The sequence below is a fragment of the Ambystoma mexicanum genome, chromosome 1p (assembly GCF_040938575.1).
Source record: "Ambystoma mexicanum isolate Mex_15411 chromosome 1p, UKY_AmexF1_1, whole genome shotgun sequence".
NCBI classification, from domain to species: Eukaryota; Metazoa; Chordata; class Amphibia; order Caudata; family Ambystomatidae; genus Ambystoma; species Ambystoma mexicanum.
In genome coordinates this window covers 1,021,603,457-1,021,628,464 of record NC_090921.1, presented here as the reverse complement: position 1 = coordinate 1,021,628,464, position 25,008 = coordinate 1,021,603,457, and the positions used below count along the sequence as shown (strand labels likewise).

At 46.9% G+C, this 25,008-nt stretch overlaps 1 protein-coding gene across 3 annotated transcripts in view; it reads right to left on the bottom strand.

Moving 5' to 3' along the window:
- EDC4 (enhancer of mRNA decapping 4) overlaps nt 1–25,008 on the bottom strand; it is a 2,544,921-nt gene that overhangs the window by 901,955 nt on the left and 1,617,958 nt on the right. The gene's annotated exons all lie outside the window — the stretch shown is intronic.

Here is a 25,008-nt window from a genome sequence, read left to right as displayed (position 1 = left end):
ACCGGTGGAGCCCTGCGGAACCGACTCACCACTTCCCGACGACAGAGAAGATTTCCCTGCTGGAGAGTCTTCTTCCCCTGACTGGTGGGCACAACCAGTTTACCTTCTTTTCCTCGCATCCCAGGATGTCTTGTGGTCGAATTGCCCGTGCCAAGCACCCCAGCAACCGGATAGCCACTTACCACTGGACCGCGAACCAAAGGACCGCTCCTTTTAACTGAGAACTCCACGGCTGGTTTCTTCCCTGGCAGTGCAACGGACTCCTGTCTTCCTCCCCGACGAGTTCCTCTCTTCCCCCAGATGAAGCACCGACTTGCATCCACTGCCAGGAACAACTGCCCCCGCTGGAGTATTCTCACCACTTTAAGGTACCGTGTCTGCCAGGCCTCTCGTTCTAAAGATTGCTACAAGGTAATAATAATCCCTTAACCTTCTGGACTTGCCTGGCCCCCTTGACCATCTAACTGGTCCCCTTTCTTTTGGTCCAACTCTTTCTGAACCTTTGAGACTTTTGTGCACTTTTTAACTGTGTGACCTTGGACACATTTCGTTCTGATCCTCTTAAAGTGGATCCGGCTTTCTGAACTCTAACTTCACGGTTTGACTCTGCCTTCCTCTCTTGCTGTGTTCTTGTGAAAGTGTTGGGATCTGTTTCAATTTACATCCTGCTTTTCTCTCCCTTTTAAAACGAATTATTAGAGTGCCATCTGCGTTAAGCGCTCACCGCTGTCTGAAAATAAGTGGAGCTTTACTTAAGACTTGTCTAATAATCTTTTAAGGGAGTGTATATCTTTTAGTGACCGTGTTTTTGAACTGCTTAATATTAGTGCCTGTGTGTTTTATTAGATGAGGTTTTAAATAAATAATTATGTCTCTTTTACACCAAGCTGTGGTCAGTGTTTGCTTGTTCTACTGTGTTCTTTTGACCTATTGTGAATACTCTGTATACTGCCTAACTCTTCTTGAGGGAAGTCTGACTGCTCAGCCACAGCTACCAAGTGAATCTGTGTGGTACAGACTGCTACCAAGTGGGTTTACTGCCAAACACCTGTAGTCTTAAATCTTTTGCAGTGGTCCCAGAGGGAACTGCACAGGTTTCTGCCTAACATTGTTAACCTGCATTTGCCTTTTATTATTTTAGATGGCCTGTTGCCGCTTAGGCACTTGGCAGTGTACAGGGAAACTGCCCAAATATTCACATACTTCCCAAAATGTTGCCTGCTACTTCATCTGCAAATATACTCTCCGTCTCTTGCATTTCAAAATTAACTACTTATCTTTTAGATAAGAGTTAAGATATTGTACTCCTTATGGGCAATACTTATTTTTGCCATTTCCAGAAAACCCCAATGAAATCTGTTTAAAAAAAGGAGACTCAGCCTGTCACAGACTTCTATGAAAAGATCCACAACAAGAGGACTTCTCTATAATTCAATGGACATTAATACTTTTTATACTCAATGTTTGGACAAATTACCTATTACATTATTCTCAATTCTTTATTCTTCATCGATTATCAATTTTGTATGGCAGGCTTGACAATTAAAACTTATGAGGTATCTGTGGTTTTGTGATTATTTGGAGAATAAAGTTGTGAGGTTAAAAGACACGTGGGCCTCATATTGAGTTTTGTGGTATATCTGCCCATATACCACCAAATGGATTTACTGTTACCGCCACTTGGTCCAGCGGAATTACCACCAGATTACAAGTGACGGTATGGCAGTGTTAGTCCCCATTCATGGAGTCCAAAGTACTTCGTAGAGATTTCTGCGAAATGGCAGTTTTTTGGGCAGTAAGATTTCGGAATCACCTCTAGCATTTGGCTCGAAGTTTTTCCTCCACCTTTCCTCCAAACCCATAGTTTGGCAGTGCCGTAATGCAGTGGTAACTTAGTTATCACTGCATTACCACAATTTCTGGCCACACTGCAGAATTCATAATGAGGCCCATAGTCTGTACCTCTAGCATAAGACTCCTGTGTTTTTCCTTTCCTGAATGGTTTACCAACCTCTTCCCTAACAAGTCCTCCTGTAAAACCCTATCAGGAAGGCTAGCCCAGAATATGTCATATAGAGCTTCTAAACCTCTAAGGGTTAAGGTGCCCAAAAGAAACCCTGTGCGAGTGCCCTTGATAAGTTGGCATGTCAGCCTCCCTGGCTTGTGGCAGCTATAGAGAATTATAGTGGGGTACAGTCTGCTGCAACTCAAATGTGCCCCTTCTGCGAACACTTGTGCAAGTCAATTTCAAGTCCAGCAGACTAACTTGTCCTACTAAATATTCACTGACATACAGATGTGTAATATTTATATTTATTTTATTTCATAGTGTGTTAGTTATATAACTTTCCACACAAACCTAAACATATCAAACATCAATTAAAACCAACCATTGCCAAAATACAATAAAACCTCAAAAATCCTTAAAAAAATAAAATTGCTAAAAATGTTACTTACAAGCGATTTTTCGATCTTGTTATGCGATCAACTACAACCATTTTGAAATTTAGCAAGAATACGGTACACACTGATTTTATATCAGAGTACTTCATTACCGTCTCAAGGCTTACACCCATTATATTTACTAGTCCCAAACACCATGATTAAAACTACTTTCCACCCCTCATGGTGTCTACAATATGGGTTCATTTAAAGCATGAGATAAAATCATGGAACTTCCAGATACACAGTATGCCTAAAATTAATTTCTCAATATTATGTTATACACAAACCTACTCAAACATCCGCTGTATTTAACATACATTAATGAGCAATGTGCAAGATGAAGTCTGGTAGTTTTCAAATCGGTATTTGCCCTGCAGATTCCATATGTATGTTAGTCCTCGGGGATGTTAAGCTTCAAACCACAAACCATTAGAGAAGGAAGCTGAATAAATCACAGTAGCGTTATTAGACGAAGTGCCAGTCTATATGTCGGATCGCAATCTAATTTTTGATAGACATGCCCGGCCATCCGGCTTCCTCACCTCAGTACCTTTTGAACACATCAGACGCTTCGATACCTGGCTACTCTGGCATACTAGAGGGGGAAGGTGGGTGGGACGTATGGTAGATAGAGGACTATGAGTACTCTAGTCACTACAGTGAGTACATTTAATTACTTATGTGTCCTGTCCCTTTCCTCCATCCTTGTGAGTTATTCCAGTGAACATGAAAATGGGATGAGACAACCCGCCTCATATCTAGGATGAAGCGTAAAGGTTCTTCAGAACCCGCCGGACCAAACTCTGCATCACCCCTGCAGCTGGTGTCCAGCGAAAGGCCGACGGAGTGGCCGAAGTAGCCACCTTGCTGATGAGTTACCAAGAAGCAGGTCTCTGAAACGTGACTGCCATGGCCTTGGCTCTGACCACATAGGCATGAATCCCCTCAGGAACACGTTTGCCCATGGCTGCGTATGCCTCCAAAACAGCCTACGGGCGATGGAAGCCTTGGAAGCCTGAGAGCCAGGGGATGAGCCCCCCAAAAGTCACTAACAACGCCTCAGACTTCCGGAAGGATTTCGTCTGAGATAAAACTTGAGAAACCTCTTGAGGTCCAAAGAATGTAGGGCCCTCTCTGCCTCAGACTGTGGGTTCGGTAGGAACACCAGCAGGCAGATCGCTGAATTCAGATGGAACGGAGAGACCACCTTGGGCAAGAGGTTTGGGTGAGTACACAAGATGACCTTCTGGTGAAGGGCTCACACGAAAATAACGCCTGCAGTTCACTAACCCTGCGCGCAGAGGTAAGAGCCACCAATAAAACTGTTTTTAACGTCACCAAGCAGATGTCCACAGACGCCATTGGCTCGAAAGTCTTGCGTTGCAAAGTTGCAAGAACCACATTGAAATGTAGGAGGCCTTCCATCCTGGACCATCCAGGATCATGCTCCATGAATCGCATAGCCCTCCAAAGTAGCCCACCGTCCCAAAAGAGAGGAAGGAAGGCTCTGGTCAGGTGAAGCGGTTCCCCCGGAAACATTGTCATCCATCAGCCACCAGTAAAGATCGGGCAAATAGAGCAGCGCTATAGGGATCCTGTCCGACTTGAGATCCCGTCTCCTGATCCCAATAGCTCGCTAGGTAGAGCTGGAAGCGCCTCATCTTGAGGTGGGCGTGCTGTACAGTGAGCACCCAGGAAGCCACGAGGCCCAGAATGTGCTGGAACCACCATGCCGAGGTGGTCGTGTTGGGCAGAAAGTGCCCCACCGCTTTGCGGAGGGTCAGAAACCTCTCGTGAGTAGGAAACATGAGCTGAACGGTAGCGTTCCAACACACCCCTAGGAATACCAGTGCCCGAGATGTGCACAACTGTCACTTCCTCTGGCTGAGGGAAAACCCCAGCTGATGAAGGATATCCACCGGTCTCTGGTAGGAGCGCAGCACTCCTTCGGGCGACCCCGCCCTCACCAGCCAGTCATCCAAATAAGGGTACAGATGACCCTCCAAGCGGAGAAGGCCCGCCACTGCATTCATGAGCTTCGTGATGACACGAGGGGCCGAGTTCAGGCCAAAGGGCAGCACCTTGTACTCAAAGTGGTACGACAGAACCGTGAACCGCAAAAACTTCTGATGCAGTTGATAGATGGGTACATGCAGGTACGCATCCTTGAGGGCCAGGGAACATATCCAGTCCCCTGCATACAGAGACTCGGCAATGTGCGCAGGAGTAATCATCTTGAAGCGGTCCAGTGGTAAAGATAGATTTCGAAATTACAGTTCCAGAACTACCCTCAGGCCAGCCTGGTTGTTCTTGAGTACCGCAAAAATCCTGGAATAGTACCCGAAGCCCCTGTCTACAAGAGGAATTGATTCCATCGCCCGCATCTCCAAGACTGAAAGGACCTCCCGTAAAAGAGCTGGGGACCCGATCTGATGAAGAAGAGGAAAGGATGGTAGAGGCAAAGGAAAAGGAAGACTGAAGACTATGGATAGGATCTACAGGCTGCTTTTCAGATGTCCTTGGACAGAGCCAAACGGCCCCCCACACGCGAGCTGTGTCCCCCGACCTTGTCGTCACTGCTTCTTGGCGTCAGAGGAGGAGGGAGCGGAAAAACTCATGCAACATCCTCTGCTACTTCCTCCTGTTGTCACTGAGCAACCGGTCAGGCCTCTGTACCGTGGTCCCGGAAAAACTTGAAGCGGGAGAAAGCGGTGGGCTAGAACTCGGTCCTGCCCTGGGACTGAGGGAAGGATTTCTAACCTGGTTTGTCAGGAGGGCCAAGGAGTTGGCGGTTTGAGTGGAGGATTTCTTCTTTGTCAACTCATCATCGGTCGACGAATGAAAAAGGTCCATGCCCACAAAGTGAAGATCCAGGATCCGCTTCTGCACGTCCAATGAAAACTTTGTGGCGTGCATTCACACCATCCTTCTCATAATGCTGGCTGTGTCAATGTGGGACACTGAAGGCTCCATGAGGTCCTGCACAATGGCCCTGGCATCTGCCCGACCAGTCTTGAAGGAGGTTTGCTTGTCCGAAGGGAGGTCGGGCAAAAATTACCTGAGCTCACGCCACAGCTTCTGGTTAGCCGCAGCGATGAGGGCGTCTGCGTTGGCTTGCTGCAGTTGCAGTCCTGCGATAGAGTAGCAGAGCTTTCCCAAGGATTTTGTCCTCCTTAGAGAGGCAACTGTGCAGGAAGACGATAGTGTACAATATGAGGCCACAGCCATCCCAGAGGAATGGGGCCGCCAGTGGGAGGTAAGGAGGATTGGCTACCCGCCCAGAGCCGCAGACAGGCCCAGCGGCTGTTAGGTGAAGGCGCTGGTCGTACAGATGGATGTAAGCACGACCGGTAGGGTATGAACCGGAGGGGGGACCAGCACCGGGAGCGCAGGAGGAACTGAAGGAGTACCCAGAGGAGGGGGGCCAGGGTGGCGCCACCTGCGGAATGACTTCCTTCACAATGTCCTTCAGGTGCCCCTTCATCTGAGGGGATCGCATGAGGAAGAGGAAGCGCCCGAAGAAGAGTTCCATACAAAGAAGCAGTCCTCACAAGCCAATGTGTCCCTAGTGGCCCGGCCCTCCGAGTTGCTGGGCCTCAGCTCCTGGTGTGTGTGGTTTATGGCTGTAATGGGTAGATGCACCCCTGAGGGGACCAAAGAAATGCACCAAAGGATCTGCTACCGCTTCCAGAGGGAAGGGGGCTGGGATCATCCTGCAAAGCCCATTCAATGGGCAAAAGCACTGGCGGGCCCTGAGCTGGATCCAGGATGGCCGCCTGCCTGGCAGGCTCTGCCACATGCCGCAATGCCATTTTAAAGCCTTGCACCACGCCCTGGGTGGAATGGCGCGATGGCCCCGAGCCAAGAGAGGCCTCAGACACTAGAGGATACAGGTTGGGTCTTGCACCCAAAGCAGAGGCGTCACCCTCAGAGAACACTCTGGTAGGCGCTGAGCCGTCACCGGATGGCTGGTAGTCGTAACGCCCTGACTCATGACCTCGGAGGAGCTGCGGTAGGCTGGGTGCCCTTGGGTCCTATGCCGGTAGCCGTGCTGGATCTAGCAAAGGACAGACTCTTGGAGGTGGCACGCGATAGCTTACCCCCTGGGGTAGAAGAGGAGGAACATGATCGCCTTTTGTTGGACAGCCTGGTAGGGGGTCCCCAAACTCCTCAGCTTGGGAGCCGGTATCTGGGACGGCCTCACGTCTGTCCAGAGAGAGCCTGGAAGAGCCCCTGCGCACCTCAGCTTGGGAGCCAGTAGCCTTAGAGACCTCAGGCCTGCCAGAAACAACCTGAGGAACCCTGATTCGTGGGAACCCTGGGGAAGGAGTTGCTGCTCAGTGGAGCCATGCTGAACAGAGGGCCTGCCTTGTCTTGACAAGTGGTCCTGGAGATGAAGCCCTTAAGGTGGGGGGGAGGAGAAGTGTAGAAGTTCTCCCTCCACCGCGACAAATTATTCTTCAATGCCCTGTGACCGAGACCGCTGAATGCCGAACATGAGTTTCAGCGGTGGTCAGGCCCCAAACACTCAAGACAGAGTGCATGGGGGTCCAAAGCCGGGAACAAGCAGTCGCATGAGACATCTCCTGAAGCTTCCTGTGGCCGACATGCGCCGGGGAGGCGAGGCATCGAAGAGAAGTGAAATAAGAATCGGAAAAACAAATAGGATGCAAGCGGAAAGCAAAATAAAAGTCTCAGTGCTAGCTGGCAGGTCCAACACTGACTGTTCAGAAAAAGAGACCGATGTGAGGCGCCAGAGGGAGGCGCCTAGGCGGGGCGTTCCCACGACTGAGGCCGCGCGCTATACTAAATCTAAAGGGGAAGCTAAATTGTTTGCTGCCAAAGGTTCTGGTACAGTCCCCATGTTGGGGGGACGCCCACAAGGATGGAGGAAATGGGATGGGACATATGTGTACAATGCATTTTTGTGCTTTTTTAAAGCCTCATTCCTGTAAAATATTGTGCAGTTGTATTGGTAATGACTTTTGTCCATAAACAGACAGATACTTTGGGTGCATCTGATTAATGCACCAGTGTGTAGTGAGAGCAGATCTAACTGAGTGGGGTGTGCACTTTATATCCCATACCACCCAAAAGGGACAAACCAACCTACATAATATTCACACATAACACAGACGGTATTCATTCAATTATTACTATATGCACCAAGACACTGACATATGTAAGAATCCAGACACAGAAGGGACAGCGCACACCTCTGTCCCTAAACCCAGAAGCTGGTGGTGGGCCGCCTACCTATGAAGGGATAAAACATGAACAAAATCCACTATTTCTCTACAGTGTCTTGGTACAAAATGTGACTCCAGCCATTCACTACTGTTTCCATTGGTATTTATAGAAGTCTTGGCATCCAACGGAGATTAAAGTCGAGAAGAACTACAAGCTTAAACAGTGTCAATGTCTCAGACACACAGAGTTTATTCTATCTAGATCATATGACACTACTACTAAAAAAAAATGCCCCAAATCTTGAAATGCGTTCTAGGCACTATTACTAGGCAGACATAGTGGGATTGTAAGGGTCTCACTCTCTGCGATCAGGCAGTTTGGAATATGCTAATTTCCCGCTTCTTTCCCAAACTGAAACCGTTGACTGGTTTCAATGGCTTGCTTTAATAATAGCCATCTTCATCAGGAGCGTCTTCTATCATGCCAGTGTATTGATATCACAAGGAACAAGTACAAACAGTTAGTTCTGTATAGAATGGTACATGTTGGCCGCTGTCTTCTTTGGCTTGGACTGGGTTGTGTGCGAAGTCTGCACTGTGGGTAACAACTGTTTGGACCCATGTCCACAGATGGTGGCTTGCGTTAGTGGCCAACTGTAGTTGTTGACATGCTGTCTCCCTCGCCCTACAGCAGCACTCTATAACTAACACTAAATAATTGCTGTGGTTCAGATTAGTGAGCTTTGATCACTTTCAATAATAGCATTGTCTCTGGTGAGATATTAGTCCAGCTATTCCATTTTGAGATCATTTTTTAAAATGATTTATGTATGTATGGATGGATGGATGCAGTGCTCCAGATGGGATTTTGGCGTGAGAGTATTTTACTCCCAATTTTTTAAATTGGAGAGTAAATCCAATTTTAAGAGAGTAAAAATGAGTTTCCTCCTTCGCAAGAGTAAAAAGTGTCCGACAACTGTCCAATTTGGGCGTAAAATTAAAACGGTGTTAGAAAACATTAGTGACAAAGAACTTGTAGGTGCGTACTACCAAGCTTCATCTTCATTATAGTTGGGCCACCAAAACTCTGTTGCAAATGACTTCAGATTCCAGCTAGTTGCAACATAAATCAAGTCCTTCACTCTACCAGCATTACTTTTCTGCCTCTTGGGCCTACTGTTGCCTTCTGGCACTACCTTGCTCTAGCTCTCCTTTTTCCTGTTGCTACTTGGTTTCCCCAGTGTCTTACTTTCTGATGCTCTGCCTCACACCCTTAAGTGTTGCTATACCACGTTTTGTGGTCTGTTGCTCTGTCACTCTTTCCCATCTCTGCATTCTATTATTGCTGTTTCAATCCTAGATCATGCAGTATCCGTTGATATAAACTCCTCTTCCTCTCTCATGTCATTACTCTTGCTAGATCTGTTTTTTTTCTCTGGTGTGGTTGCTACTCCTTTTGATTATCCTTCTTGCACTGCCGCTTATGTTATTTGCCTGCCTTTCTCTAGTCTATTTCCAGCTCTCACTGCCAGTTGTTGGTCTGTGTTTTCTTATTTTACTGTCTCTAAATTTCTCTTCTGCTCTGCTTCTATTCCTTGCTCCTATTGTGTGTTTGTCCCATTATTTACCTGTTTCTCTTCTCACTTTCTTTGTTGCTCTCTCATGTAGCATATTTGTCATGAACTGTCGGACGCGTCCCTTTTGGACTTCCTGGTCCCTGACACATCGGGGCTTGCACTCAGCAGTACTCCCAACATGGCCGTCAAACACGGAACGTTGTTTACCAGCTTCCGCGTCGGATGTAGCTCGTTTTATAAAGAAGCCACGCCCCCCCGCGCGTCTCAACGCTACTGCTTGCAGTGGCTAGACGTGTGCTGCCGTAGTTCGCTCTCGCTGGCTTCATTGATTCCTGGCCCCTATATTTCCTTCCTCATTCATTCCCTTCCTCTTTATTACCTCTTGTATCCCCGGCCCTCCGTGTACCCCTTTCCGAGTACACTCTTCATCACTTCCAGGATTTCCCGGACATTCTGAACGTTCCAGGAGTCGGAACGCTGAACGCATGCTGGAACCCAAAGAAGTTAGCACAGCGTTATACAAGACCCGAACTGTGCGCAAGAAGACTCCTTCAAAGAACTGCAGTAAACAACATAGACAAGTGAGAAGCGGGGAAACCTTTGACAATATTGGTCTCTCTTCCTGTTGCTCGAATTCCTGTTTTGGATTGTCTATTATGTTCTCTGTTCAATCGCCCTTGCACCCCCGCCCCACTTTGCTCTCCTGTATTTCTTAGGTTCAGAGTTGCTCTTCCTCTCCTGTTTTTTGCTCGTCTTTTGACAGTACCAATAAATATCCTAAAAGCCTTTTCTCTTCACAAATCTAGCAGTTTTACTATTGGGTGCTCCTTTTAGATTGTGCAAACCTTCTTTTGGCTGTAAGGCTGGGAATCATACGAGTTAGAGGTTTGTCTTGATGAGATGTGTGTGTTCTGAATCACTGAACATTTAGTAGTCATTTTGATAAGCTGAAAGCTAAGGCAGTTATGTTACAATTGAAAGTTATCTGCATCTTAAACACATACCTATGATGCAGACGCATTAACTCCCCTATCAACATGGTTTGTGCGAACAGGTTGCACAATGATCTCTGCAGCAGGTTAGCTGACCCACTGAGCTATCTTTCCCAACAGACTGGTGACTCAGAAAGGCCCATAGGGTTAGGGCACTGGCAGTTCCATGAGAGGGTTACGTGATATAACTAGCATGTCAAAAGCTCTAAGCCTATTTGGACTATCTTACATGAGTCAGAAGATTCATAATGAGGCTTTGAAATGTGCTAGATTTTGGGCAGTAATCGGACACGGGAGAAGCAGATGTTTTGAAAAGCGCAAGAATTAGCAGGTTGGATTGAAGTATGTTGCAGCAATGCTATTGTGTATCCTACCAGCTCAGGAGCATGGTGGGAAGAGCTCAGACACTGTTCTTGCTCAGTACTCTTGCTCTCTGCAGAAAACGCCAGCACAGGTTGGTACCGTGTCATTACAGCAGCTCTTAAGCAATGAAGTTACTGTTCCAAAACATAGCACCCCTGCTAAGAAATGTGGGCATGATGCAATCAGCCCTGCTGTGCATAATTGGCATTGTGCCATGACATGCCTAGCAGCTCCGCTGATAAATTAGGCTGCTTTGCCGAAAAATATATACTGCACTGCTTCTACCTGTATCCATTATACCTACTTGAAGCGGGTGGTCAAAAGGAGAGTTAAAGTAAAGTTCAGACCACATGCTTAGCTATGTCAGGCTCTCTAAGATAACACACAATGTACAGTGCCCTTTCATGCACACATACACATGCAAACTTAAGACTAAACAAAACACATCTTTATATAGAACACAAAAAGCTTTTCCTTCCCACAAATGCCAAACAACTGCTTGCTGGGAGGCTCCCCTGAAACGCCAAGAACCCCAATCCATCAAATGCAATTCATGTGCTTCTGTGATGAAAAGAAAACAAAGTATGAAATGACCATGCTGCTGCAACTGGGCTGCCTCTAATAAAGCCAATTAAGCAGAAATGCAGCCCTTGTTTAAGACCTTTTACTCAATAAAACGTGTCCTAAAGCAATGTAAAAAAACATGTTCATGATTCAAAATACTTTAATAGCACTGCAACCTACAAAACGCAAGCAGTTGAACAAAGTAAACAAAACATAAATTCCCTTTTACATTATTCAGAAAGTATGATCTTGATAGAATCATTAACAGAGGAGAGTGTAAAACAAAATAAACAGACCAGGACTCATACCAGTTGCTTCTTTCAAGGAATTGCCTGCATTTCTAAAATAAAAAGTATCTATGCAAGTTACTGCTGGCCAAGCTGTCACGAGTGAACTCATTAATTTATAGGGGTGCTGCCATAAATAACCTGTGTAAGTGGTACGCAAGCAAGAATTAAAAAGGGACCTACTGACAAAAATTCTGTGCGTTAAAAGGCCTATTACGAACCTTATATGGAGGGCTCGGTGGATGGTTACGTTGCTAATGCCATTCAAATTCAAAACTAAGGAGCACAGAGTAGAAAGCAATTCATTCCAAGATGGCCGACATAGGCATCATTCCGATCCAGTGTTGGTCTGCATCACAATGCGCAGCACGTAATGTAGAAGCGCCCGCCATTGGCGACAGAACTGTTGAAAAATGCCAGTACGGCAGGCTGTTCTGCGGTGCCGGAGTGGACAGATTGAGATAATTCAGTAAGCAAGTGGCTTTGCCGCGTGTACAAAGAAAGCACAAATGTGCTCCTTGGAAGTAGGTTATTTGCTGTGCTTTGCCAACTGGCAATTAAGCTACATTTTAGTTGAAGGTTGTAGAATAGGAATGCTCACATTAAACAATAACGAGATATGTTGAGTAAGCATCAATAATAGAGTAAGTCAAAATAAACAGTGACACTATGTACTGTAAGAATGGATTTTATTGACATTTAACAGTGGCAAACTGTTTTTCACAGATAAAAGCCACAAAAAATCTTGAGCATCTCCTTCTCCATCTTATTTGAATCAACACAATTAAATGGAGGGTAGTAGATTGTCAATCCTGTTTGAGTTATAAATATCTTACAATCACGATTAGTGGAGTGGTTGAAATATATTGCATGCATTTGTTTATTTGCAGGTTTTTAAAAAAACATGAAGACATTCTACTTTTTGAGGCGCAAAGTTGGTTTTGACAAATCAGGAAGAAACCTCTTCCCTTCCGAGGGTAAGGAACTGGCTCTATTGCTGCTTTCTGCAGTAATTTTTTAACTTCGGACATGACGTGCCTTAACATATGCACTTTGTGAGGGGTGGGAGCAAGGGATGGAGGTTGGTCTAGGAATTCTATGGTGTGACCCTAGCGGACCACCTCTAACACCCACTTGTCCGAAGCTATCGAATGCCAGCGGTGAAAAAATTGGCTTCCCCTTCCCCCCACAGGAGTGTGACGTTGAGGTGGAAGACCCGATCTGTCAATTTTGTTTGTTCTGGGCTTTACCTTGGGCAGAGCCATGCCTTCCTCTATGGGAATACTTGTTGGAGGATTGGTATTTGTTGTCCTGGAATGTGTTTCCTTGGGTCCTTTGACCATAGGAAGAACGATTATAGCCTCTGTATTTCGAGGATGAGCCTCGAAAGGGGCGAAAAGACCTACAGTCTTTATCTTTATTTTTTAAGGAACCGATGGCTCGAGCTGTCCCCGTCTTTATTCCTTTTAGGGGGTCATCGATCTTCTTACCAAATAACTCTTGCCCATCGAAGGGCATGTCCAATATTTGTGCTTGGACCTCAGGTCTGAAATTCGTAGCCTTCATCTAGGCCTGTCTCCTTAGTACATTGCCGTGGGCCATCTGCCTGAATCCTAACTCGGCCACATCAACTGCTGCGTCGATCATGTGATCTGAAGTAGCCTCTCCGTCTGCTATGATTGACCTGGCTTCTTCCTGAAGCTCCACATGCAGATGTTTGGTCAGCTTGGACATACAAAGCCATAGCTTGCGGTCAAACCTAGCTGTCATGGATAGCGCATTGCCCTCTCTAATAGTGAGAGATGCTTAGAAAGATACCTTTCTGCCCATGGCCTCCAACGTACGACCTTCCTTGTCTGGCGGTGCCGACAGTGGTGATGAAGGGTTGGCTAACTTCTTTCTGGATGCTACTGTGATGACAGAGTCTGGCTTAGTATGACTCCTTAGACAAAGTGTTGGGGTATCCGGTGCCTTGTATTTCTTCTCAGGTCTTGAAACCAGAGCAGGAGTGGATAATGGCGTGGCCAGTATCTTCGACCCAGACTCCCATATGGTGTTGAGAAGAGGAATGGTAGTAATCGTTCATCTAAGCTTGTCCCTGTGCTCATAAAGCACTGACTTATTTTCTTCTGATGTAATTTGAACAAGTCTGCAGCTTGCCGATAATAGTATGAAACGATACTAAATCGTCCAGTTGTGAAGAAACACCTGGAGAGTCTTTCTTTCTGGGCTTCTCAATAATATAATCGTCCATTCGCTAGGAGCATCAGGCTCCTGTGTGATCTCAGGGTCCCTGAAAGGGTCCTCTTGCCAATCTGAGACTGACACAGACGATGGAACCATAGTCTGGAACCATAGTCGGATCTCGAACAGGAGATCGTGGTCTATGTGAAGATGCTGGAGACAGGACCCTTGTCGGTGAAGCACTGAGTGTTCGGCTCCTGGATTTGCATGGAGTCTCAGGCGATCGTGCTCTTTTGGATGGCCTACTCCTGGAAGGGGAGTGTCTTGGTGTACTATGCCAAGGTAAGATGTCCCTCTGGGGGGTTCTCGACTACTTCGCACAGATGACCTACTGTTTTCTTCTTGACGTCTGTTGAATTCCTTGATGATTTTTTGCAACGATTCCATGAGCGGAGGGTCATAAGGATCGGCAATGACCTCCGTAGTCGGTTGCCAGGGAGGGCTGTATTCCTTGGGGGAGGGAAATGGTTGCTCACCAACAAATTCTGTGTCTGAGAACTCCTCTTGAAGAATGATGTCAGGGAGTTCTGTCATCTCTTTTAAAGGAGATAATTGTGCTCCAACTGACTGAGGAGCTTCTGAAACAGGAGGTGTTGCTCCCATAGGCTTGGGGAGATTGCTCTCTTTGGATGGTCTATCCGTGGAGTTTGCGAGGGGCGTTTTGGGCCCTATTTCTTCTGTAGACGAAGAAGTTTTGCTTCGTCGACGGTGGTTTTGTGGACGAAGACTTTGAAGATGGTTGCTGAACCTTATCCGTCAATGAGAGCTTCATGGAATAGAGCTTTGTGGACGAGTGAGGAGCTTCCTTCGTCGACGACTGTTTCGTGGATGTTGACTTAGACGACGAGGATTTGGTCGTGGACTATGAGGCTTGGAGTGTCGTCGTCGATGAGGATTTCATAGACGGTTTAGTCATCAATGGACCTCTATGTTTAGTGCTGCTCGTAGTGTTAATGATTTCAATCAAGCAATACACCCAGGTCTCGCCTTGCATGCAGTGCACAAATGAAATACTTTATTGTGTCTATATGTTCAATATTCTGAGTGATATAACACTCGTATCACACCCTTCTCAAAATACCCCCCAGGTCACACTGGACCAGGAATCAGGCTGGTTGGTAAAGGTAAATATTTATTTATTATTTAAAATTCAAATCAAACATAAGTTTTAATATGTGGGGCAGCAATAACAATACAAATCAGAAGGTAATAAGGCAATTGAATTCACTTGTAGCAATAAAGAAGATAAAACACAGAAAAGAAAGGTTTTGGCTTGTAAAAAGATATCGCTTAGGTTAAGATTGTCCCCTGCAAAGTTCTTAATTCACAAATGAGCAGTTCTACACAGATGTCAGTAAGCAGCAGGTATTCAGGAATAAAAGAACAGTGTATAGGGTTTGAATACAATCTTCCCTCCCCAAACAAGAGAGAAAAGCGTTTGGGAAATTTTACACTTTTTAAAATGACAGTTGAAAATGGCTTTTGTGAAACAATGAAAAGTGTGCAAAAATCCTTAAATTGCTATTAACTCCTGAGAGCAATACTGAACAGGTTCTAACAAACATAAGCTACAAGATGAGCAATAGTACACACTTTAAATCAGAATGGAAGTTTGGAAATACTTTGAATGGGAAAACACGTGGAAACCTTTTGCAAAAATGCGCATTCCCGCCTAATTTTCACTATGTGGTTTTTAATAAAAACGTGTCAACTACAATGTTTTTAGTTGTGGTTGTAGCTACAGGTCTTAGGTTTAGGTGACAGTTGAAATTAAGTCTCTAGCTATAGAATTGAAGAAGTAATGCACGTTTGTATGAGAAGTGTTTTTGAAAATAAAGGCGCGAAAATGAAAACAGAAATCAGTTTTTACAATGACTATTATGCTCTAAACCGGGGTATTGGGGCTTGTTACCAGTTTGAAACACTAAGCTCCAGAGTGGTCCGCGGAAACCAACCCCAGCACCTCTGTGTCCGCCTACCTCTGTGTCCGCCTTGGAGGACTCGAGGATTACCCGTTGGATGATTTTAAGGGTTTGGGATTTTCACAAGACAAACAGATTTTAAAGAAATTATTACTAACACAAGAAATCAAAGCAAGGTTTCAAGACTGGCGTGACGCTATTACAAGTTCTTAAGTTAAAGAGAGGATAGGTTAAATATTGGGATAGGACAAGGCAAATATACTATGGGTTTCTAGGATTCCTATTTATAACTTACAGTCCACTGCAAATTAAGATTTGACCATCAGGTTCTGGTCATCATGGATCGGGTCTACAGGCAGCAGGGCACTTCTGGCGGGATGGTCAGCTGGGCGGTTCTGGTCAATTGGACTGCACCTCAGATTGGATTGGATTGGGCCTTCTGGTCACTGGACACTGTGGACTAACGGGATGGCGAGTTTCAGCAGGCAGGCATGAATGGTAGCAAGCCAGACTGGATCAGAATTATTTCCCTTACATTTTTTGGGATGGTTTCAGGATTTGGGCCTAGCCGAAAAGACTTCAGCAAATGCTGGGCCTGGGTTTTGCAAAGTAGTGTGGGTCAGGACAAGATGAAGAATTCTGCAACAGGGCGTCACGTGGAATCAGGATGTAGTCAGGAATCTGTGAGTGTGTTGTGAGGTTCCCTTTTTAATCATGCCAAGTGACATCACTCAGTTTATGGTAGGTGCATAATTATAATCCACACCCACACTTCTGTGATTGGTCAAAGGCACTTGTTTTTTTCTGGTTGGAAGACAGAAAGGGCTGTCATATTTATGATGTGCGTTGGGAAACACTGACAGTGATTTGGACCAAAATGTAACTTTCCCACAAATACAGATTTCTATACTTATGCCCTCTAATAAAATCAGACACATGCATTACATATTGTGTGGGTTATCTTTACATCCAATTCCCACATCAGTGAGAACTGGCTTTGACTTTCTGTGGAACTTTGTCAATTTTAATCAAAGATTTGGCCTAACAATTCCCAATTCAGTACATATCTGTGCAATCACCACTAGAATACGGGTATACAATATTAGCTTTGCAGCATTAATAGTCTTGGCGCAATGAGTGTTTCGGTATAACTTTTAGTTCCTTATGTAGTACAGGGTTCAATCACGTCTTCAAAGAAAGAGCATAACATTAGATTTACAACTACCAACTTTTAGATTTGTCCTCCTTCATGTGGCAAAGTTAAATATATTTAAAGCTTTATTACAAATAGGCATTTAACCACCAAAAATCCTAAGCAGTTTTTTTAAAAAAAATGTTCTTTCAATTGATAACAGCTGTCAAATTCCTTTGATCAGGGTGGGGGGTCCTCCTCCTTGAGAGGGAAGTTTCCTGCCCCTCCCCTGTAGGGACAAGTGTTCAAGCAACCCATTGTCTTTAGCTGATTCCCAGAGAAAAGGCTGATGGGTTCTTTGCCATACATATGCGAAAATCTCCCAGCGGCAATTCGTTCTTTCCTGCCAGTTGTGAGGTGTCAACCATTCCCAGGCTGAGGCTGTCTGCTCAAAATAAATATTTAATTAACTAAAGACTGGGTTTTGACTAAGTTACCTACATCTTGTGTTAAACATATAAAATGCACAGTTATCAGTGTATTTTGACATTAGCAATCCTTTGACTTTTCTTCAAGAATTACACCTTTAAACTAAAACATGCTTTTAAACAGGCGATTTTGCACTTTCTTCCTGAACAACACATTTAAACAGAGTCTTTTACATCAGATTTTCCTCTGCAGCGCACACATTTTATTCAGCATTATTTCTGTCCTTGAGTGCTGGGATTTGTTTGCAGTCTGGATGTATGTATCAAGCCTTTGCTTGGCGTTCCCTCTGCACCGCTGAAACGGTTACATGTTGCCATTTTTAGCTGTATTTTACCAGTGGAACTGACAACAAATGTTGCTAGGCTGCCTTCTTCATGAAATACATTTCTTAGCTGCTGTCAGTCAATGAGGCCCGGCTCCTCTGAGCCACCTGGATGATCTGTAACCCTTTTACTCTCAAGGATTCACTGGGAAATGAATGGATCTAGTGCCAAAACAGCACTTTGAAGGTTGCAAAGCTGCTTTTTAAAAAGCATTTTCGGTTTTTAGCCCAATTCTGCGGCCTTGCTTCCTGTTAAATGTAACAACACTCACTGGCATGCTCCTGCAGTGAGAATTTGGTTTTCAACCCCACTTTGTGTGTGGCATGGTGTGCAGCCTTTTGTGATTGTGACCCACACGCAATTTTGCAGATTTTTGCGCGCACAGGGTTCAGCGCATACATTTTTGGTTGTTTCTTTCCGCATTTATAAAGTGATGCAGTGGGGCTTATCGGAATGGGTAAAAATATCCCACAGTAGACGGCTTCCCAGTGGACGACTGCCCCCCAGGTTTTTTGAAAACGCCTCCTTAACTTTGGAGGTGGTTTTTTCTGCCAAGGGAGGCATGGAAGAAGTGGCTTCCAGATTTCTCTTACTCTTTTGAGTTGGAGAGGAACTCCTATCCACTGAAGAGGCAGAATCCTCGTCAGAGGACAGACCTTTGGCTTCTAGATGCAACAGAAGACTCCTGTGTCTGTCTTGCAGGGTTTTGGTGGAAAAAGACCTGCAAATGTCACATTTATTGATGTCATGTGGGTACAGGTAGTAGATGCAGTGGTCATGTGGATCTTTCAAGCAGACCAGTTTCTTCCTGCACCTCGTACAGTCCCTGAATAGGGAAGGCTTCTTGGCAGCCTGAAGTTCAGCCATGCTGAGGAGAAATTCACTTAACAAATGTGGGCTAAGAAAAAAGCATTTTTTCGGAGCCCAAAAGTTCAGAATAGATAGCCCCTACGCAGGGGAAAGCAGTAGAATATATTTTAAGAATATAAACTACCTGAAAAAGGAGAAAAATATTTGAAAGCTCAGAGAGCTGGAGAATTCCCTCTGTCTGTTAGACTGCGGTGAAAAATCTGAAGATGGCTGACTGGGGCGGAGCGAAGCCCTGCCACCTCATTGGTTGGGGCCATAAAGGACCAATGTGAGGTGGAGGGACTACACAATGGAATGGCTCATAGGCCATAATGGGGTATTTACATGCATTCCCTATGGAATAATGTATGTATATTAAAAAAAAACTTTATTATATATTTTTTATTTATTTATTTATTTATTTGCTTTTATCAAATCAATTATTTTGCAAAAAGAGAGAAAGTCTTGAAGTTTCTTGAAGTTTTGAAGTTTTCTGTCCAACCATACGTAAGTTTTGAAATTATTTTTAATCACTGAGGATTCCCAGTCTGACGACAGGGAATATTCAAGGACCTGAATCTATGAAAGATCCAATGCTGGAGAAGTAGGCATTTTGGCACAACGGTGGACCTTTTTTATTTACTTGGACATTCTGACTGATTCCTTAGTTCCTTACTGGAAGCATGGGGACAGATAGTTTTTCCCTTTATTTGTTCCTGCAAAAAAAGTCAGCCAATCACCATGCCACCATTGTGTCAGACACCTACCTCTGCACCCTTACAATGCACACACATTATGCTGCTAAATTTCTGTAACGTTGAAAGTGTGGCTGGAGATACCAATACTTGGCACCATGTAATGTATTTAAGATGTAATAAATGGATGTTTAAAAAAGAAAAGCAAAAAGAAACTGAGGTCATGGGGCACAAGAAGCTACTTGATTGCACTTGTGGTGCCAGGGAAGCAAGTGATGCTGTGTTGGAGTTTGTGTAGAGCCCTAGTGTACCCCGTGTGGCTGTTTAAAATGTTTCCAAGTCAGCTCTGCTTCTGATAGGTTTTTCATCAAATGAAGAATATGACAGAGGAAGGTATCTGGGATCTACTGCAGGATAATGTACCGTGGGAAGGAACAAGTTACTTACCTGTAACTATTGTTCTCCAGCATGAGTCTGGCATGGATTCACATGCTCATGAATATTCCCTGTCAGGCCGGGAATCCTCAGTAAAAGAAAAAACAGTTTCACTTTCACTTACAAACTGTCTTTCTCCTATAAACCCATCACTGAGCTCTGGATCATACTGCCCTCAGCCAATGGCAACCCTCTCCTAAGCACATCCTCTGGCAGCCATCTTCAGATTTGGTAGCAATTAAAGTGGCAGTATGACCAACAAGAGCCGCAGAGGGGCAGGAGGGAGGGTTTGCATGTGAATCCGTACCAGACCCATGCTGAAGAACAATAGTTACAGGTAAGTAACTTGTTCCTTTTCCAGCATGGGGTCTGGCATGAATTCACATGATAGCAGTACAACATTACATAACCACGGGAGGTGGCAAGGCTCAACAGAAGCAAATATTCCTACCTCCGGAACAGGGTCACCTTCAAGCTAACAGGTTGTGTAGCACTGCTTGGCCAACCCTGGACTCCTCTCTGGAATCCTTATCGATGCAGTAGAATCTTCTGAAGGTGTGAGTAGACCTCCACGTAGCAGCCCTGCAGATGTCCAGTAGGGGCACACCAGACAGGAACACCATCGTCACAGCGATCGCTCTGGTGGAATGGGCTCTCGGACGGCTGGGCAGCAGTTGGTTCGCCAACCGGTGACCGTGTGTGATGCAGCCAGAGAGCCACCTGGAGATGGAAGCCTTGGACAAGGCCTTCCCGTGGTTCACAAGACCAAAGTTCACCAATAGTTGAGATGTCTTCCGGAAAAGTTTTGTGCATGCCACATAGAACTTCAGTGCATGAGCCACATACAGCAAGTACAAAGTCCTTTCAGCCGGCGACAAAGGTTTTGGAAAAAACACAGGCAACACCAAAGGCTTGTTGAAGTGGAATTCCAACGAAACCTTTGGCATGAAGGCGGGGTGCGTCCACAGCACCACCCTCATGTCGTGAAGGCTGCTTACAGGACAGGGCCTGGATCTCATCTAGCCTCCTACCCTCCTGGCAGAGGTGATGGCCATGAGAAAAGACGTTTTCTACAAAAGGAACTTGAGAGGGGCTTGATGCATAGGATTAAAGAGGGACCCGGTGAGACTCATTAGCACCACGTTGAGTTCCCACGCCGGCACAGGCGCCTTCACCAGCGGGAAAGATCGAAACAGTCCTTTGAGGAACTCTTTGAGGAACTCCTTGACTAGACAGCATGACCAAAGAGAAGACCATCCTGGAGACCTGGTGTAGCGGGAGATAGCCGCCAGAAGCCCTTTGATAGAGGCGTGCGCCAGCCCCACCTTAGCCAAGGACAACAAGTATGGAAGGATCTGCAGTCTGTGATCCTCAGCAGGTTGATCTTCTGTGTCCGGTACTACATTGCGAAATGTTTCCACTTGTGTCCGTAGCACTTTAAGAGTCGATGATGCTCTGGCCCTGGCAAGGACCTCCCTGCAGTCCGCCGGCAGCTCATACCCACCGAACTCTAAGGCTGCAGGTGCCAGTCCTTCAGGTTCAGCGATCCTGGGTTGTGATGTAGGATTGCGCCCACTTTCCTGGTGAGCAGATCCGCAACCACTGGCAGCTTGACCGGGGGAGCGCTGACATGCTGAGAAGATTCAGGTACCATATCAGCTGGGGCGACTAGGATCATTCCGCATCGGCATTGTTTGAGTTGATTGATGACTTGCAGCAGCAGAGGCAACGGAGGGAACACGTAAAGGAACAGGCCTTTCCACGTGAAGGAAAACACGTCCCCTATGCTCCTCGGCTGGTGGAAACTGCCGGCGAATCTCTGGCATTTGGAGTTTGTCACCGTCACAAACGGATCGATCTGGGGTCTGCCCCATCTGAGGAAGAGGCTGTCCACTTGATCCTGGTGAAGTTCCCACTCGTGGCAAGAGCACAGCTCCCTGCTGAGGGAGTCGGTGATAGAGTTCTGGACTCCCACCAGGTGAAACGGAATGAGGAACATCCCTTGGGTGATGGCCCAGTGCCACAAATTCTGCACCTCTATGGAGAGCGCTGGGGACCTGGTGCCTCCCTGCTTCCTGATGTAGAACATTGTGGTGGTATTGTCCGTGAAGACCCTCAACACCTTGCCTTGAGGGACGGAAGGAACGACTTGAGGGCCCAGAACACTGCCCGCAGCTCCAGGACATTGATGTGGAGATCCCTCTCCTCCGGTAGCCACAGGCTTCTGGCATGGAGACGTCCGGTGTGGGCTCCCTAGCCCTCCAGGGAAGCATCCGTGTTGACTGTCTCCTGGAAGGGGGAAGGAGGCTCTGGAAATCTGTGCCCCCGGCGATGTTGGCACGCACGTCCCACCACCTTATCGCTCAATGGAACTCCTTGTCGAGAACAATCTGGTTTGCAAAGCTTCCGGACACCAGGATCCACTGAGCTTCCAGGAATTCCTGAAGGGGTCGTATCCACAACCTGCAGAGACGGATCAGGTAGATGCACTCACAAGACATGCCGAGCAGCGACTTGATGGTCCGCACCATGGCAATCTTCAGTGACAACAGCCGTTGCACCTTGCCCAGCATGACTTCTATCCTTTAGCCCGAGGGGGCCGCCAGGCAGGAGACCATGTTGAGCCTGTCCCCTAGGAACAACGCATTCTACGATGGTATCAAGCAGGACTTTGGATAGTTCACGGAGAACCCCAGATCCATCAGCAGCCGGACAGTCCTTTCCGTGTGTTCGACATCAACTTCCCTTGACTTGGCATGGTGAGCCATTCATCGGGGTACGGTCCCTGTAAATGCAGATGGGCCGCCATTGGTGCCAGGCACTTAGTAAACACCCTGGGCGCTGACTACAGTCGGAAGGGAAGGGCCTTGAATTAGTAGTGCTTTCCCTGCACGACTCCCCCCAGGATTTTCCACTGCTTTTCGTGAATGGGGACATGGAAGAATGCATCCTCCAGATCCAGCGACGTCAGGAAGTCTCCTTCCTCCAGTTGGCTCAGCAAGTGCTGCAACGTGCCCATCCTGAATTTATGAGACTTGAGGTACTTGTTGAGACGCCGTACATCGAGAATGGGCCTCCAGCCCCTGGCTTTCTTCTTTACCAAGAAGTATCTGGAGAAGACTTCGGAGCCCCGGAGTAGCTTTGGAACCAACTCTATCGGCCCTTTTTCGTATCATGGCCCGTACTTTCTGCAGGAGCTGAGGGATGTGCTGCTCCTGCCGGGCCACTGGTAGCAACCATGGACTCTCCTGCCGGAATTCTAGAATGTGTCTGTGGATGAGAGTGTCCAGCACCCATCGGTCGGTGGAGATCTTTTCCCACTTGAAGACGAAGCCCGCCAGCTGGCCTCCCACCGGGGTGCATGGGTGGGGGCCCGACGTCCCGGCTGGTTTCATCTTGCTTCGGGGCCTGCATGCCACTTTGGGAGCGACGATAACAGCAGCCACCTCTGTCGTCTTAATGGCTTCCAACAATTTGTCCCCGTCAAAAGGCATATCCAGGACCCTCGTCTGAACTTCCTGCCGAAAGTTGGGGGTTTTAAACCAGCCACAACGACGGAGGCAGACGCTGTTCTCCATCTGTCGGAACCCTGTGTCCACGATGTCCAGGGCCAGGGTGTGGTCCGACAACACCTCGCCCTCTTGGAGGATCTCCAGCGCCTCGACCCGCTTGCCCTTGTGGAGAAATTCCAGGAGCTGGGCCATCTTATACCACATCTCCCTGCCAGGTTGAAGATGAGGGGTTTTAAGACTTTTTCCTCGCAGCTGCCGAAATCACTGAGTCTGGGGAGGGCTGCGACCGCAGGCACTTTGGTGCTGACTCCGGCACCCAATACCAGCCTGTCTCTTTTCACCAGGGCTGAGGCGGGATTCCTCATCAGCACCAGGCCCTCATCCCAAACGTCATACAGGAGAGGCACCGCCAGAATGGTCTTCCTCTTGGCCTCATGGCGTTGGTAAAGAATACCTTCCTTCTTGGTCTCTTCTGGCGTCAGCTGGAAGAGCTCAGATGCGCGGGCGACCATGGCGTGGAACAAACCCACTTCATTGTCGTTGTCCTCCTCTGCGTTTCCGCTGTCGCTCCATGCATCCTCTGGGACGTGTGAACGCACACCAAGTCCTTTTTGTCAGAAGAAGAAATATCCATACCCTGGAGCACGGTAGAGGCTTCCATCCCTCAGCCCTTTTTTGCGTGCTGAGGGGTCGGTCTCGGGCTCAGGGATGGCCTCCTCTTCGCTGGCGTTTTCACCACCAGCTTGGTCAAAGCCTCCTGCCTAGGCAGGAGGGCCACTCTGGGCGCTGCTGGGTCCCGTGGGCCAGGTAAGCCCCTTTTCGCCTTCAAGAGGGCGGCCGCCACCAGCTCCATCGTCCAGGATGACTTCGCCTGGACCACCTCGGCCTTCAGGGGTAGGTCGGACACCTTACCCTGCACCTTGGCCTTCTCTGGCTTCTCCCACAGTTTTCCTGGGTTAGCCAATTTCCTCTTCGAGAGGAACTGGTGCGATGGCTGGAGATGGAGGCGGACAGTGAAGATGAGCGCGTCCTGCTCGTCGTGGGACCAGCTTGCGTGGCAACCCCGATGGAAATGGACTTGCAAGACCTTGTCTTGGGCCCCCATGGATGGAGCGCCCTCACAAGACTTAGAAGGCCGCTTCTCGGACCGACCGGCCCTGGGTGAGGCATGCCCTTGCTTGCCACATGGGGGAGAGGCCTTGCAGTTGAGCCATGCCACCAACCTACTGTGACGATCCTTGACGGTGCACTTGGAGAAACCAAGGCAGATTTCACAATCCGCTTCCTTGTGGCCCGGATGGAGACAGTAGAGGCACTGGGAGTGTTTGTCCTCCAAAAACTCGTTCCTCAATCCGCAGCTGGAGCAGAGCTTGAAGAGGGAACCTCCGTCCTCCTCCTCAGACATGGTCTGGCGTGCAGTGTAGGCCCGATGGCCTTCTGGAATCTTCGATGAAGCTCTCGTAGATTCTGCCCTTGAGGGGCATTGAAAGACACTGACAAATGGATCACTGCTTGCCAGGCAAAGGAGCGAAAGAGCACAGGTTCTAATTTGACAAAAATAGGAACATTTTAACGAAAAAGCACAATAACGAAATAAAGCTCACGGAGCAAAACACGAGGACTCCCAACACTTGAACGTGCTGTACAAATCTGAAGACGGCTGCCAGAGGAGGGGATTAGGGAGAGGGCAGTCATTGGCTGGGGGCAGTATGACCCAGAGCTCAGTAATTGGTTTATAGGAGAAAGACAGTTTGTAAGTGAAAGTCAAACTGTTTTTTTTCTTTTACGGAGGATTCCTCACCAAAAGGATCTGGATTTGATATGGTGCTTGATACAATTGGTTATTAAAACAACAAAAGTGAGCATTACTTTCAAGCAACTTGGAGCCTGGAAGTTCTTTGTAGTTTTAAATGAAAAACATTTCAATGTATGCCCATTTCTATGGCAATAGGAAACACTGGTAAAATGGTACTAACTAGATCAATGAATT